The following is a 15,026-nucleotide window of genomic DNA, read 5'->3' as shown; positions in this document are numbered from 1 at the left end:
GATAGCACTCTGACTGAAAATACAGTCATTTGCGTGAGTCTTTAGACAGTATATATACATTAATCTCTGCATCTATGACTGAAGTTCACAGCACTATTACAGACAGAAGAGACCATTCAGATCACTACCTTCCCAACATGTTTCCCCATGTACTACCGTTCTCAAGAGGATTCAAAGGGCAATGACTTACTAAATCCTAACGCACAGTTTAGAAAAGTTCTAGTATGCTGTCAATAGTAGGATTGCTTATATACAGCTAATTGACTTCTATTTACTGGCCATAAAGGCAATGCCCCAGTGACATCAAGTCAAAGTCATTACAGATTCAGAACTAGCATTCTAGACATGATGCTCATGTGAATTCCCTTCAGAACACCAGTATCTGGCAAAACATTACAAGGATAGTGTTTTTTAATGTTTTAACTTTTTTACTGGGTTAGTTTTGTGAATATCAGTCCCAGCCACAATTTATAGCTGAATCTCTGCAGGTGTAGTACTATTCCAAATATAAGAACCATAGGGGTTTTTAACCATTAGGTGTGGTCTGGTTTACATTCCATTAATAATTAATAAAGGTTTATTGTTTAAAATTGGAAATAATTTAAGTTTGAATCGAGATGAATTATGACGTTTGTTGCCCTAGTCGCAATATGACAAAAATAACTTACTATCCTTTTAACCCAAAATAAAGAAAACTTTACCTATTGACAAAATATCAACTTAAATTTTCACAGCTAAGAAACATTATTTACAAAACCTTAATAAATGGTTTATAAGAAGTAATGTGTATCCATGACCATGATAAGAAAATGTAATTAGAATGTACTGAAGATCTAAGAACAGTATAAATTATCTTCAAATAAGCCTTAAAAGTATGGTCCGCTATTTTTATACTGATGACCTACCCACAGATAGGTCATCAATATAATATTGTTGGGGGCCAATATTCTCTTCAATATGAGCTGCAGTACCTGGCAGCATCCACTAAACAGTGTACGGGCCAGTGTCGTTCTGCTCCATAAATGTTTACACAATCGGTCACTGAAAGTGATATCCGTCGTTCAGGGTGTAGGATGTGAGACCTCAAAACCTTATACTTATCACCTTTAACAAGGATAAGTCAAGTCATCAGTAGAAAAGTAATGGACAACACTTTTAACTTACTCATTAACCTTGACCAAATTGTCTGCAGCATTGGCCAAGATCTAATGTGTACGAGAGTCCCTATACTTCCCTGGTGGCAAGTGCCAAGAAAAAGATGTATCAAGCATGTTGGATTTCAGCATGCCAAATCCTTTGTTTCCTACTGAAAACATATGCACACTTGGCAGAGCCAAACGTGCATGTGTATTGAGTGGGTGGATGGGATGGAGTGAGGAATAAGCTGTATAGCCATTTTCAGTGAACATTGTAAGAAACATATTTGGTGCTACACTGAATGTTGTCAAATGTGTTAGCTATCAAAAAGAAAATACTATCTAGTTTTATCATTTCAAGACCCGAGAAAATATTCCCTCCATAGATATTGACATGAGAATTTGCAATATAATTTTTCTTATATTTCTTCCCCAGACTACTTCTCTTTGGTATTATATATTTTTCAGAGATGAAAAACATCATTGTAATTATATAAAACAGCGTTTTTCTGCCCCCAGTGTACCAGATTTAAGGTGCCAAAGGCCAATATACATTTGTTAACTATATGCTGAATCCACCTAGGGTGTATGACAGGTCATCTGACTCTGCCCCAGCAGAACATCAAGCAAAAAGATTCAGGCATGTTGTATTTTAGCGTGGCAACCGTTATCTACATTGATAAAAACATGCACACTCAGGCTATGTTCACACAAGCAACAGAAAATCATGGACAAAAGTTTCATCTACAAAACTTGGTTGATCTTTTTTTGTTATTCGTAAATGGTATGCAATGTTTTTATACAGCAGCTATTACAAATCTACGAGACTATATACAGTATAAGTTAAATAATAGCAATGTATCCACAATAATCAGGTGGTATACTGTGGCTCCGTATAGAATGCCATTTCTTTGCGCACACATAGGCTTGAATTGGTGGGTCTCATCTGACACACGGAAGAAACTACTGTATGCTATGATTGTTTCACACGCAGATTCAGTCTGTGATTAAAAAAAAAAAGTCGCTCATTTGCACTGCACTTATTAAATAACATTAGCCGTAACGCAGACCTTTTTTTCACACACAACCCTGGGACCGAAAATATGATCGTGTGAACTTGGCCTCAAACTGAGTTTATGACAAAAAAATCTGTCGGCTGAATGAGTGTTCCACTTACTGCAATTAGTTTATAGGCACCTTTATTGTACAGATTAGTTGTTAAGTATAATTACTTTTACAAACTGAAATACCTAGTTTAAAATAACAACAATTCATCCAGATCATAAACTGAATTTCCAAATCTATTAAAAAAAAAAATAGTAAAAGATAAACCATAAGTAAGTTAGAAAAAAGAAGTTGTAAAAATGTATTTGGGAACAAGCATGAGTAATAACTTGAATTATTATATGTTTGGGCTGAGCTACATTCAATAACACACACAGTTGAAGTCATAATTTTAAATATGTGGCACCCCAGTGGTCACGGGAGCCACAGTGGCGTAATTCTCCTCACCGGGTTCAATGCTATGCTTGGAGGCAGCGTGGGGAACCTCTTCTTATCAAGAATATCACATACAACATCTCCTACTCCAGGCCAGCAGGGGGAGCTCATAACCAGTTTTGAAGGGAGTCTCCCTGTACATGCTGACCTGAGGGAAGGGTTAAAGTGAACAGGCAGGAAGTGAGGCAGAACAGTGTTGGCAAGGAGAAAAAGCATTGATCCCAGTGAGGAGAATTACACCACTGTGGCTCCCGTGTGCTGTTTGAGAGCTTCTGCTTGAGCTTTCGAGGCACGAGCGCTAGGACGGGACACCGGGGTCCTCGGTTACTGAGCGCTAATGGCCCAGTAGCAAAACCAGGAGGGCAAGAGATTCTACATTCCTGGCCCACCATAGTTCCAAGACGTAGCAATATAGAAACCGGGATCGCAGTAATACAAGCAGGTCCCATAGCCAGTTCACGCTGCCCGTCACAGGGGACAGTCATCTTTAAGTAAAGAGAGAGAAGGGGATGCTGCGCTGCTCCAGGTCGCAGCGGCTCCCACCAAGAGCGCATTAAGGAAGGCCTCCAACCTGCCAGGCAAGGAGAGATCCACACTGCTTCTGGGCTGACCGGATCACTGTAAACCTGGACCATAACATCTGACCAGTAAAGGAAAAGAGGAAACTACCAACTTGTGTTGTCCAGTTACTGTCGGCGTCCCAGCCCTGCACCCCATTGCACCACTACAACCCTCACCATCCTCCTGGGGCCCGCTCCGCCTGTGGGGAGTGATCACACCCGAGCTGCACTACCACCAGCCCCAGCAAGGAACCCGGCAGCAGCGGCCATTCCCTGGCTGCATACCACAGGTGGCATCACAACAAACTTTCCCAAATACCCCACTTCCCCCACCATTTACTGTACGCCTTGGGGCAACAGAACCGGGCAAGGCCACCAATGACATCGCCTGACCTGACCCGAAACGGCCCGGCAGCGAGTAGGTTAACCACCTGCCCCGTGGGGCGCTACACATACACTATTTAAAAAGACACTCACTATCTGACATGAAATCAGGATAAACCTTTCCCGTTTTAGGTAAATTAGGATTACCAAACTCTAATATATAAAGCTGAGTGTATGTATGTATGTATGTGTGTATAAATGTGTGTATGTCCGCTAAAGGAATCCTCACAGTCAAATTTATAATCACGAAAGTTTGCACCTAACTTTACTCATGGAACGTCAAAAACTATGTTTTGAAGAGAGAATTTAAGACAAACGCTTTACAGTTATTCGCCAAAAAACCTGTCAATGGAGCTGTGAGCTAAAGGTCATTAATAGGACCTCTGATTGGTTGCTATAGGCAATGAAGGGCATTCTTAGTATAAGAAGCTTATGTGTGAAGTAATATGATTATTGGTAGAGACAGACACACAGAGACAAACACAAAAATACAATCGCAGAGACACGCAGACAGAAACTGACAAGGCAGAGACACACACAGAGACAGACACACACAAACACAGAAAGACACACAGACACACACACACTGAGACACACACACAAGCACAGAGATACACACAGATGCTAAGACACAGGCTGATGCAGAGACAGACCCACACAAACAGTGACAGACACAGAGACTGCCAGACACAGAGATAGACAAAAACAATGACAGCCACACACAGAGACAGTCACACACAGACACATAGAGACAGAGAGGCAGACAGACATACAGAGAAGGAGACAGATAGACAAAGAGGGAGACAGACAGACAGAGAGGGAGAAAGACAGACAGAGAGGGAGACAGACATAGAGGGAGATAGAGACAGACAGAGAGGGAGGGAGACAGACAAACAGAAAGGGAGACAAACATACAGAAAGGGAGACAGATAGAGAGGCAGGCAGACAGAAACAGAGATACACTTGGTTACTATCCCGGGCAATTCCGGGTACTACAGTTAGTTATTTATACTTGTCAAATGCCAGAATATTGAGAGAGAGAGAGAATATGTTTTAAGGCATTTTTATTACTTTCTGCAAAGTGAAAAGTTTACATACATTTCAATAGTATTTGGTAGAATTGCTCTTAAACCGTATGACTTTGGTCAAACGTTTTGGATATCCTTCTACAAGCTTCTCAAAATAGTTAATAAGAATTTGGGCCTATTCCTCCTGACAGAACTGGTGTAACTCGCCATGTTTCTAAGTCGCCTTGCTTGCACCTGCCTTTTCAGCTTTAACCATAAATTTTTAATAGGATGGAGACTAGAGTTTTGTTATGGCCACTCTAAAACATTGACTTTGTTATCCTTAAGCCACTTTGTAACCAGTTTGGCAGTATGCTTCGGGTCATTGTCCATTTGGAAGACCCATTATCGCCCAAGCTTTAAGGTCCTGAGTGATGTCTTGAGATGTTGCTTCAGTATGGCCACATAATCTTCATTCCTCATGATGCCATCTATTTAGTGAAGTGCACAAGTCCCTCCTGCAGCAAAACAACCCTACAAAATGAGGCTGTCACCTCCGTGTTTCACAGTTGGGATGGTGTTCTTAGGCTTCAAAGCTTTTCCCTTTTTCTTCCGAATGTAACCATGGTAATTATGGTCAAACTGTTTAATTTTAGTTTTGTCAAACCACAGGACATGTCTCCAAAAATTAAGGTCTTTGTTCTTGTGTGCATTTGCATACATTAATCTGGCTATTTTATGTTTCTTTTGGAGTGATGGCTTCTTCATGGTAGAATGGCCTTTCAGGCCATGTTGATACAGTACTCATTTCACCGTGGATAATGACACAATCTTACCAGCTTCCAACAACATCTTCACAAGGCTTTTTGCTTTTGTTCTTAGGTTGATATGCACATGTCTGACCAAAGCACGTTCATCTCTGGTATGCAGAACCCATCTCCTTCCTGAGCGGTATGATGGCTGGATATTCCCATCTTTGTGTATAATTGTTTGTACAGATGAACGAGGCACCTTCAGGTATCTGGAAATTGCACCCAAAATGAACCAGACTTTTGCAAGTTCACAATTCTCTTCTTCCTGAGATCTTGGCTGATTTTTTTTTACTTTCCCATGATGCTACACAAAGAAGCAGTGTGTTTCAGTTGTGCATTAAAAATACATCCACAGGTGTCCTTCTCTAATTAAGTCAGATGTTGCCAATAAACCTATCAAAAACTTTCAAAGACATGACATTATCATATGGGCTGTTCCATATTGTTTAAAGGCATAGTACTCTTTGTGTATGCAAACCTTTGACTTTGCAGAAAGTAATAAAAATGACTTAATATATTCTCTTTCTCATTATTCTGCCATTTGGCAAATATACATAATTTTAGTAATCCTAACTGACCTAAACAGGAAAGGTCTATTCTGATTTCATGTCATATAGTGAGATAGATAGTGTATGTAAACTTCTGGTTTCAACTGTATCCCTTGGAATAATAGGTATCTTTTGCTGATAAATATCTTAGAAATATTGAGTAAAATAAAAAACAAACTTACATTTTTAAATGCTCACAAGTAAAGATATAAAACACATAGCTACTACTGGAATCTTGAAGATGCGAATACATGGGTTAAACCATATATAAGTATAGTTTTGCCAATGGTTTAGCAATTATACTTATTTTAGGGTTTCAATGCCAAATAGCTCTCCTGTAGAAGGAAGAAGATGAGCTGTTTAATAGCGCCTAAGTGGATGTACTAAAGTATGTTTTCTTCATTCAGGAGGGGAACTATTTTGTGAAACTGGCCTAAAGGTTGCCATTAATACAGTGCCTTGCAAAAGTATTCGGCCCCCTTTGAATTTTTCAACCTTTTCCCACATATCAGGCTTCAAACATAAAGATAAAAAGTTGTAATGTTATGGTGAAGAATCAAGTTGAACAATATGTATTGCTTATTTTAAACTATTGTAAAAAAATAAACTAAAAATTGGGGCGTGCAATATTATTCGGCCCCTTTAAGTTAATACTTTGTAGCGCCACATTTTGCTGCGATTACAGCTGCAAGTCGCTTGGGGTATGTCTCTATCAGTTTTGCACATCGAGAGACTAAAATTCTTGCCCATTCTTCCTTTGCAAACAGCTCGAGCTGAGTGAGGTTGGATGGAGAGCGTTTGTGAACAGCAGTTTTCAGCTCTTTCCACAGATTCTCGATTGGATTCAGGTCTGGATTTTGACTTGGCCATTATAACACCTGGATACGTTTATTTATGAACCATTCCATGGTAGATTTTGCTTTATGTTTGGGATCATTGTCTTGTTGAAAGAAAAATCTCCGTCCCAGACTCAGGTCTTTTGCAGACTCCAACAGGTTTTCTTCAAGAATGGTCCTGTATTTGGCTCCATCCATCTTCAAATCAATTTTAACCACTATCCCTGTCCCTGCTGAAGAAAAGCAGGCCCAAACCATGATGCTGCTACCACCATGTTTGACAATGGGGATGGTGTGTTCAGGGTGATGAGCTGTGTTGCTTTTATGCCAAACATATCGTTTGGCATTGTGCCCAAAAAGTTCGATTTTGGTTTCATCTGACCAGAGCACCTTCTTCCACATGTTTGGTGTGTCTCCCAGGTGGCTTGTGGCAAACTTTAAACAACACTTTTTATGGATATCTTTGAGAAATGGCTTTCTTCTTGCCACTCTTCCAAAAAGGCCAGATTTGTGCTATGTACGACTGATTGTTGTCCTATAGACAGACTCTCCCACCTCAGCTATAGATCTCTGCAGTTCATCCAGAGTGATCATGGGCCTCTTGGCTGCATCTCTGATCAGTTTTCTCCTTGTTTGAGATGAAACTTTTGAGGGACGGCCGGGTCTTGGTAGATTTTCAGTGGTATGATACTCCTTCCATTTCAATATGATCACTTGCACAGTGCTCCTTGGGATGTTTAAAGTTGTGGAAATCTTTTTGTAACCAAATCCGGCTTTAAACTTCTCCACAACAGTATCACGGACCTGCCTGTTATGTTCCTTGGTCTTCATAATGCTCTTTGTGCTTTAAACAAAACACTGAGACTATCACAGAGCAGGTGTATTTATACAGAGACTAGATTACACACAGATGGCTTATATTTATCATCATCAATCATTTAGGACAACATTGAATCATTCAGAGATCCTCAATGAACTTCTGGAGTGAGTTGACTGCATTAAAAGTAAAGGGGCCGAATAATATTGCACGCCCAAATTTTCAGTTAATTATTTTTTACAAAAATTTAAAATAAGCAATAAATTTCGTTCAACTTCACAATTGTGTCCCACTTGTTGATTCTTCACCATAACATTACAATTTGTATCTTTATGTTTGAAGCCTGAAATGTGGGAAAAGGTTGAAAAATTCAAAGGGGCTGAATACTTTCGCAAGGCACTGTAACTCCACCATGAAAACCAATGTCTTTTTAGAAGGCAGAAATGACAAGTTTGCTCTTACTGAAACGTATTATAAAATCTAAGACAATACTGCAATATACACATACAGGATATTAGTATTATATATAATACTACAGAAAAAAAAAACAAAAACGTTTTAATCCATGATGAGCTATAAAAAAACAAAAAAAACATACTTTCATATGAATCATTGGGGCCACAAAAGCCTAACTCTACTTGCAAAACCAGTTTTCTGCCCTCTAATAACGAAAGAAAAATACCTTGCAACTTTTTGCTGTGCATTTTCCACTCAAATCCACCTTTGTGCATGTCCTGATGGCATCCTTCTCCCCAGTTCTCAATGACTTCCTGTCTATACATGTAACAGACACAATATCTGTGGTCAAAGGCAGTGACTCTGACCAAAAGCTGCAGTTTTAGAGTTAACCGTAATGATGGTTCAAAGTGCAAATCCTTTTTTTGCACAGATAAAAAGTAATTATGGAGGAATTATATCACCTTATAGCTTGATGTGCATTGCCTACCATGTTCAATAGCTTGAAGCAAGAGTCAAATACTCCTCTGCTTGTAAACTAGCTGGCAATGCGGTTTGTGCTACACTCAACCAGCTAACAAAATGTACAAATGACCTAATGGTTTCCAGAGCGCTAATTCAAAGCCATCCGTGAGTGCACTCAAATACATCCTTAGCGGCTCTAGCACAGCCTACAATACCAAACTAATTCACCACATACTGTTTTCCTTTGGATATTTTGAGGTCCTGCATGACTCCTGCTAGTTACCATACTTGCCTTATAGTAATCTGCATTTAGTTAGTTTATTCTCCTAGCTTAGTGCAAGGTTGCTCATGGTACATTAATTCCAGCTCTGACACTAAAACCATACTAAAAGGTTAACATGCCTACAAAATCCGGCCTGTGTGGGAATGAGCATGTTTGAGACTTAGTAATGACATTTTAAGCCTCAATGGGAGCAGCAATTGGTGAGAATAATAATATATGTAGTGCTGTAGTACATGTTGGGGCTATTGAAGCCAAATTATATTAGATGGTACCTGCTATGGGGCAACATCAACAATTTTCTGTTATGCCAAACGATGTCTTATTCTCCCGGCTACATGCGCACGCTGCTTTTTTTCCTGCTTTTTTGCTGCTTTTTTGGCTGCAGTTTTGTCAGCAGAACTTTCTGACATTTGACTTCCCATCAAAGTCTAGGAGAAGTCAGATTTGTCATGCGCACATTGCAGTTTATTTGTCAGCGTTTTTTTTGTCAAAAGTTTGTGACAAAAAAAATGCAGCATGTTCATTCTTCCTGCGTTTTTGTCAACATTTGTCACCCATTGAAATCAATGAGGGCATCAAAAACGCAGGAAAAATGCATGCTATCAAAAGTGGTGCATTTTACCTGCCTTTTACCTGCGTTTTTGGTACCAAAAATGCAGGTGATTTGTCAGGAAGTGAGGTAACAGGCAAGTGGAAACCCCACTGTTCCATGCTAAATAGTGTAGGAGCAGTACTTTGGAGTGCAGCAGAAGACATGACCTGGTATTAACGTATGCAGATTAATGTAAGGAAGCTGATTGAATTGGTAAGTATATTTCCAAAATTTCCACTGATAGTCCCGTCCTCCACGTGTTCCCCGAAGTACCACTGTCCCCAGCGTGCACGCACAGGGGAGATGATGTGGAGGACGGGACTATCAGCGGCGGCGGCAGCGAGAGGGGAAAAAAATCAATGTTTTCAGCTGCCAATGTCCATCCCCCTCTCGCTGCCGCTGATAGTCCCGTCCTCCACGTGTTCCCCGAAGTACCGCTGTCCCCAGCATGCATGCACAGGGGAGATGATGGACCCCTCTCGCTGCCGCCACCGCTGATAGTCCCGTCCTCCAGGTGTTCCCCGAAGTACCGCTGTCCCCAGCGTGCACGCACAGGGGAGATGATGTGGAGGACGTGACTATCAGCAGCAGCAGCAGCGAGAGGGGAAAATCAATGTTTTCAGCTGCCAGAGCCACCAAATGAGGTGAGCTGCGCGATCAGATGAGCTGTCACTGAGGTTACTCGCGGCCACCGCTGGATCCAGCGGTGGCCGCGGGTAACCTCAGTGACATCATCAGCTGATCGCGCGGCTGTCTTCATTTGCTGCGTGGAGCTGACAGGAGTGGCGGTGTCTGCTGCTGCTCCGGTCACCTCCATGCAGCAGAGCTGGAAGCGATGCTGGACCATCCTGGATTACGCCGGACATGGAGGGCTTTGTCGGGTTTATTAAATGGGAGAACGAGGGAATTTGTTAGTGTTTTTTATTTCTAATAAAGGATTTTTTCAAGTGTGTGTTTATTTACTGTAACTTACAGATTAATCATGGACGGTATCTCGGGGAGACGCCTGACATGATTAATCTAGGACTTATTGGCAGCTATGGGCTGCCAATAACTCCTTATTACCCCGATTTGCCAACGCACCAGGGCAAATCGGGAAGAGCCGGGTACTGTCCCAGAACAGCCGCATCTAATGGATGCGGCCATTCTGGGCAGCTGCTGACTGATATTGTTAGGCTGGGGGGCTCCCCATAACGTGGACCTCCCCATCGTGAGAATACCAGCCTTCAGCCGTATGACTGTATCTGGCTGGCATTGAAATTAGGGGGGACCGCACGCAATTTTTTTTAATTATTTATTTATTTACTAGAAGGTGGCCCGATTCTACGCATCGGGTATTCTAGAATTTACGTATTGTGTAGTTCATGTATGATTTTTGTTATATATATATATATATATATATATATAGATAGATGTTGTTGTGTGTAGTTACCAAGTGTTTGTGTAGGCGCTGTACATGTTCTGGGTGTTGTCTGGGTGTGACGGGGGTGAGAGCGGTGTTGTATGTGTGTTGCGTGTGTTGCGTTGTTTGTGGAGCGCTGTGTGTCTGTAGCGTTGTGTGTGTGTTGCGCGGTTTGTGTGTGTGTGGTGTGTTTTGGGGGGAGGTATGTTTTGTGCAATGTGTGTGTTGTGCGGTATGTGCGTATATTTGTGTGTGCCGCGGTGTTTGTGTGTTGGGTGTTGTGTGTGTGCAGCGTTGTCTGTGTGTGTGGGTGTCTGTGTAGGGCAGTTGTTTGTGGTTCCCAGTGTGTGTGTGTGTGGTGTGTGGTGTGTTGTGCAGTGCGCGCGCGTGTGTGTGTGTGCATCAGCCTCTCTTCTCTCAGCCTACCTCTCCCAGCCTCCCTCCTCCCAGCCTCCCTCAGCATCAGCCTCCCTCTCCCAGCCTCCCCAAGCATCAGCCTCCACCAGCATCAGCCTCTCTCCTTCCAGCCTCCCCCAGCATCAGCCTCCGCCAGCATCAGCCTCTCTCCTTCCAGCCTCCTCCAGCATCAGCCTCCCTCTCCCAGCCTTCCCCAGGATCAGCCTCTCTCCTCCCAGCCTCCGTCCTCCCAGCCTTCCCCAGCATCAGCTTTCCCCTCCCAGCCTCCCTCAGCATCAGCCTTCCCCAGCATCAGCCTCTCTCCTCCCAGCCTCAGCCTCTCTCCTTCCAGCCTCCCCCAGCATCAGCCTCTCTCCTTCCAGCCTCCCTCAGCATCAGCCTCCCCTTCCCAGCCTTCCCCAGGATCAGCCTCTCTCCTCCCAGCCTCCTTCCTCCCAGCCTCCCCCTCCCAGCCTCCCTCAGCATCAGCCTTCCGCTCCCAGTCTCCCCCAGCATCAGCCTCCCCAAGCATCAGCCTCCACCAGCATCAGCCTCTCTCCTTCCAGCCTCCCCCAGCATCAGCCTCTCTCCTTCCAGCCTCCCTCAGCATCAGCCTCCCCTTCCCAGCCTTCCCCAGGATCAGCCTCTCTCCTCCCAGCCTCCTTCCTCCCAGCCTCCTCCTCCCAGCCTCCCTCAGCATCAGCCTTCCCCTCCCAGTCTCCCCCAGCATCAGCCTCCCCAAGCATCAGCCTCCACCAGCATTAGCCTCTCTCCTTCCAGCCTCCCCCAGCATCAGCCTCCCCAAGCATCAGCCTCCACCAGCATCAGCCTCCCTCGTCCCAGCCTCCCCCAGCATCAGCCTCCCCCTCCCAGCCTCCCCCAGCATCAGCCTCTCTCCTCCCAGCATCAGCCTCTCTCATCCCAGCATCAGCCTCTCTCCTCCCAGCAATCAGCCTCTCCTCTCTGTCCCCAGCATCAGCCTCTCTCCTCCCAGCCTCCCCCAGCATCAGCCTCCCCCAGCATCAGCCTCTCTTCTTCCAGCCTCCCCCAGCATCAGCCTCTCTCCTTCCAGCCTCCCCCAGCATCAGCCTCCCTCTCCCAGCCTTCCCCAGGATCAGCCTCTCTCCTCCCAGCCTCCGTCCTCCCAGCCTTCCCCAGCATCAGCTTTCCCCTCCCAGCCTCCCTCAGCATCAGCCTTCCCGAGCATCAGCCTCTCTCCTCCCAGCCTCAGTCTCTCTCCTTCCAGCCTCCCCCAGCATCAGCCTCTATCCTTCCAGCCTCCCACAGCATCAGCCTCCCCTTCCCAGCCTTCCCCAGGATCAGCCTCTCTCCTCCCAGCCTCCTTCCTCCCAGCCTCCCCCTCCCAGCCTCCTTCAGCATCAGCCTTCCCCTCCCAGTCTCCCCCAGCATCAGCCTCCCCCTCCCAGCCTTCCCCATGATCAGCCTCTCTGCTCCCAGCCTCCTCCAGCACGCCGTGCTCCTCTGCCGACACTCACACACCCGATCGCATCCACTCACACACACCCGATCGCATCCACTCACACACACCCGATCGCATCCACTCACACACACCCGATCGCATCCACTCACACACACCCGATCGCATCCACTCACACACACCCGATCGCATACACTCACACACACAGACACTGACGATATCGCACATACGCGCTCACACTCACAACATCCGGAGATACCACATGCCTCTGGCCATGTGATCCTCCGTCAGGTCCTGGAAGGTCACAACAGCACAGTATCGAGGCCGAGAAGCAAGCGATATTGCCGGATGCTGTGAGTGTGTGGATGCGATGTGAGGTGTGTGTGAGGTGTGTGTGAGGTGTGTGTGAGAGTGAGTGTGATCTGATGTGTGTGAATGTTTGTGTGTGTGCTGTTATGTGTGTGCGTGTGGATCTTCCGCCGCAGAAGGACCTTGATGCGCTTGTAACCATGCGAGCATGGTTACCAACGTATCCACACCACTCCCGTGCGAGCGGGGGCCGGGGGGGGGGTGGGGGTGGGGGGTGGAGTACAGTACTCACCTCCGTGACAGCCGTGTCAGTTCGGGGAATGCGCGGGGGGGAAGAGTACAGTACTCACCTCCGTGACAGCCGTGTCAGTTTGGGGAATGCGCGGGGGGAGGGAGGGGGCGGGGCCAGAGCTAGCGTGCATTGCGTGAGGGGGGCGGGGTGTGGCGTGGCCGAATTGCCAATGCCTGCAGGGTGCCGGGGCGAGAGGCCAATCTGTGGGGGGGGCGGAGCCTGGGCAAGCGGCTGGCCAATCCGTGTGGGGGCGCAGCCTGGGCGAGCGGCCAATCGGTGTGGGGGGCGGGGCCATGGCGAGCCCAGCGGCCAATCAGTTTTGTGTCACCGTAAGGACACAATTTTGGAGCATGACAGACAGACAGATAGACAGACAGACAGACAGACAGAAAGACAGAATAAGGCAATTATATATATAGATTTCTATGCGCCATAGTGACACGCCCACCGGCTGCTGTGATTGGGTGCAGTGAGACACCTGTCACTCGGGGGGGGCGTGTTTCACTGCAACCAATCATAGGCGCCGGTGGGCGGGGGAAGCAGGGAAAATGTGATGGAATAATGAGCAGCCGGCATTTTCAAAAGAGGAGAAGCCGCCAGAGCAGTGTGACAACCGTGCAGCGCCGCGCCCATAATTGATGAGTATAAAGGAGGGAGGGAGGGAGAGACTGACTGACAGAGAGAGAGACTGACTGACAGAGAGACTATTTACACACAGTCTGGGCATGCCCAAAAACGAAACCGGTGCCGGCTTCCGGCATATGATCCGGCGTCCATAGGCTATCATTATAAAACACCCCACCAGATCCGTATTTTTGCCGGGTACAAAAACGTTCCCCTCAACGTTCCATCTGGCCGCCGGACAAGCAAATTTTGCCGGATCAAGACAAGCATTATGGCCTTGTTTGAACTGAAAAATACATGAAACAATTGTTGACAAAACTGCAGCCAAAAACGCACCAAAAAAGCAGCAAAAATGCACCAAAAAAGCACCTACATTTTTTGTGACATTTCCAGGCTCTCTCTGACAAGGTGCAGTTTTGGCTGCAGTTTGTGAACACGAAAAAGAAGCAGCGTGCGCATGTATCTCTCCTTAAAACATCCATTTTTTTTACATATGAGAAAAACATCAGTGATTTTCATCAGTGTCATTAGTTTGGTCAGAGTTACAGTATATTAGGTTCTTTCACTAATCAGAACAACAACAAAAAACATTTCTCCACTGTGCTGTCCGATTTTTCCACAGACCCGTAGGCTTTCATTGGTACTCGGATCAATATTGGACAAGCCTCTACAATTTTGCACAAATCACTCTGTCTGAAAAAAAACCCTGGATATGTGAACAGCCCTGTCTGTCATGGCACTGGTGCGATTCATAACCTTTCCATTAATATCTCTGTAAACATAGGGAAGGACAATCAGAGAAGTTGTATTGAAAGTGGAAGTGAAAAAAAGTCTAAGCCACAGTGAAAATGAAGAAAGTAAACATGTGTTATGTATCTGTACCATGGAATTAAGCTTTAAAGGGAATCATCCAGTAGGATCAAGCCTCTTAAGCCGTCTATATGGGCATACAAGCTATAGAAAGTTAAAAAAAATGATACCTTCATATCTGCAATACAAAATCTTATTCCAGAGAAATCCACATAAATGACCTTTTAAGATCTTTGGACCAAACATAGAGCTCCCTGAGAATCTTCCTCCAGAGGATATTTTAAATGAAAGGAGGCGTTACCAGTGTGAGACATGTAATGGCTGACATTTCGCTCTCATAATCACACAGCTCTGCAGTT

At 45.0% G+C, this 15,026-nt stretch overlaps 1 protein-coding gene across 1 annotated transcript in view; it reads right to left on the bottom strand.

Annotated features, from left to right (window-relative positions):
• Positions 1–15,026, bottom strand: part of PTPN3 (protein tyrosine phosphatase non-receptor type 3) — a 421,949-nt gene that overhangs the window by 236,719 nt on the left and 170,204 nt on the right. The gene's annotated exons all lie outside the window — the stretch shown is intronic.

This window comes from Anomaloglossus baeobatrachus, chromosome 6 (genome assembly GCF_048569485.1).
Source record: "Anomaloglossus baeobatrachus isolate aAnoBae1 chromosome 6, aAnoBae1.hap1, whole genome shotgun sequence".
NCBI lineage: Eukaryota > Metazoa > Chordata > Amphibia > Anura > Aromobatidae > Anomaloglossus > Anomaloglossus baeobatrachus.
This window is presented reverse-complemented; position numbering and strand designations above follow the sequence as displayed.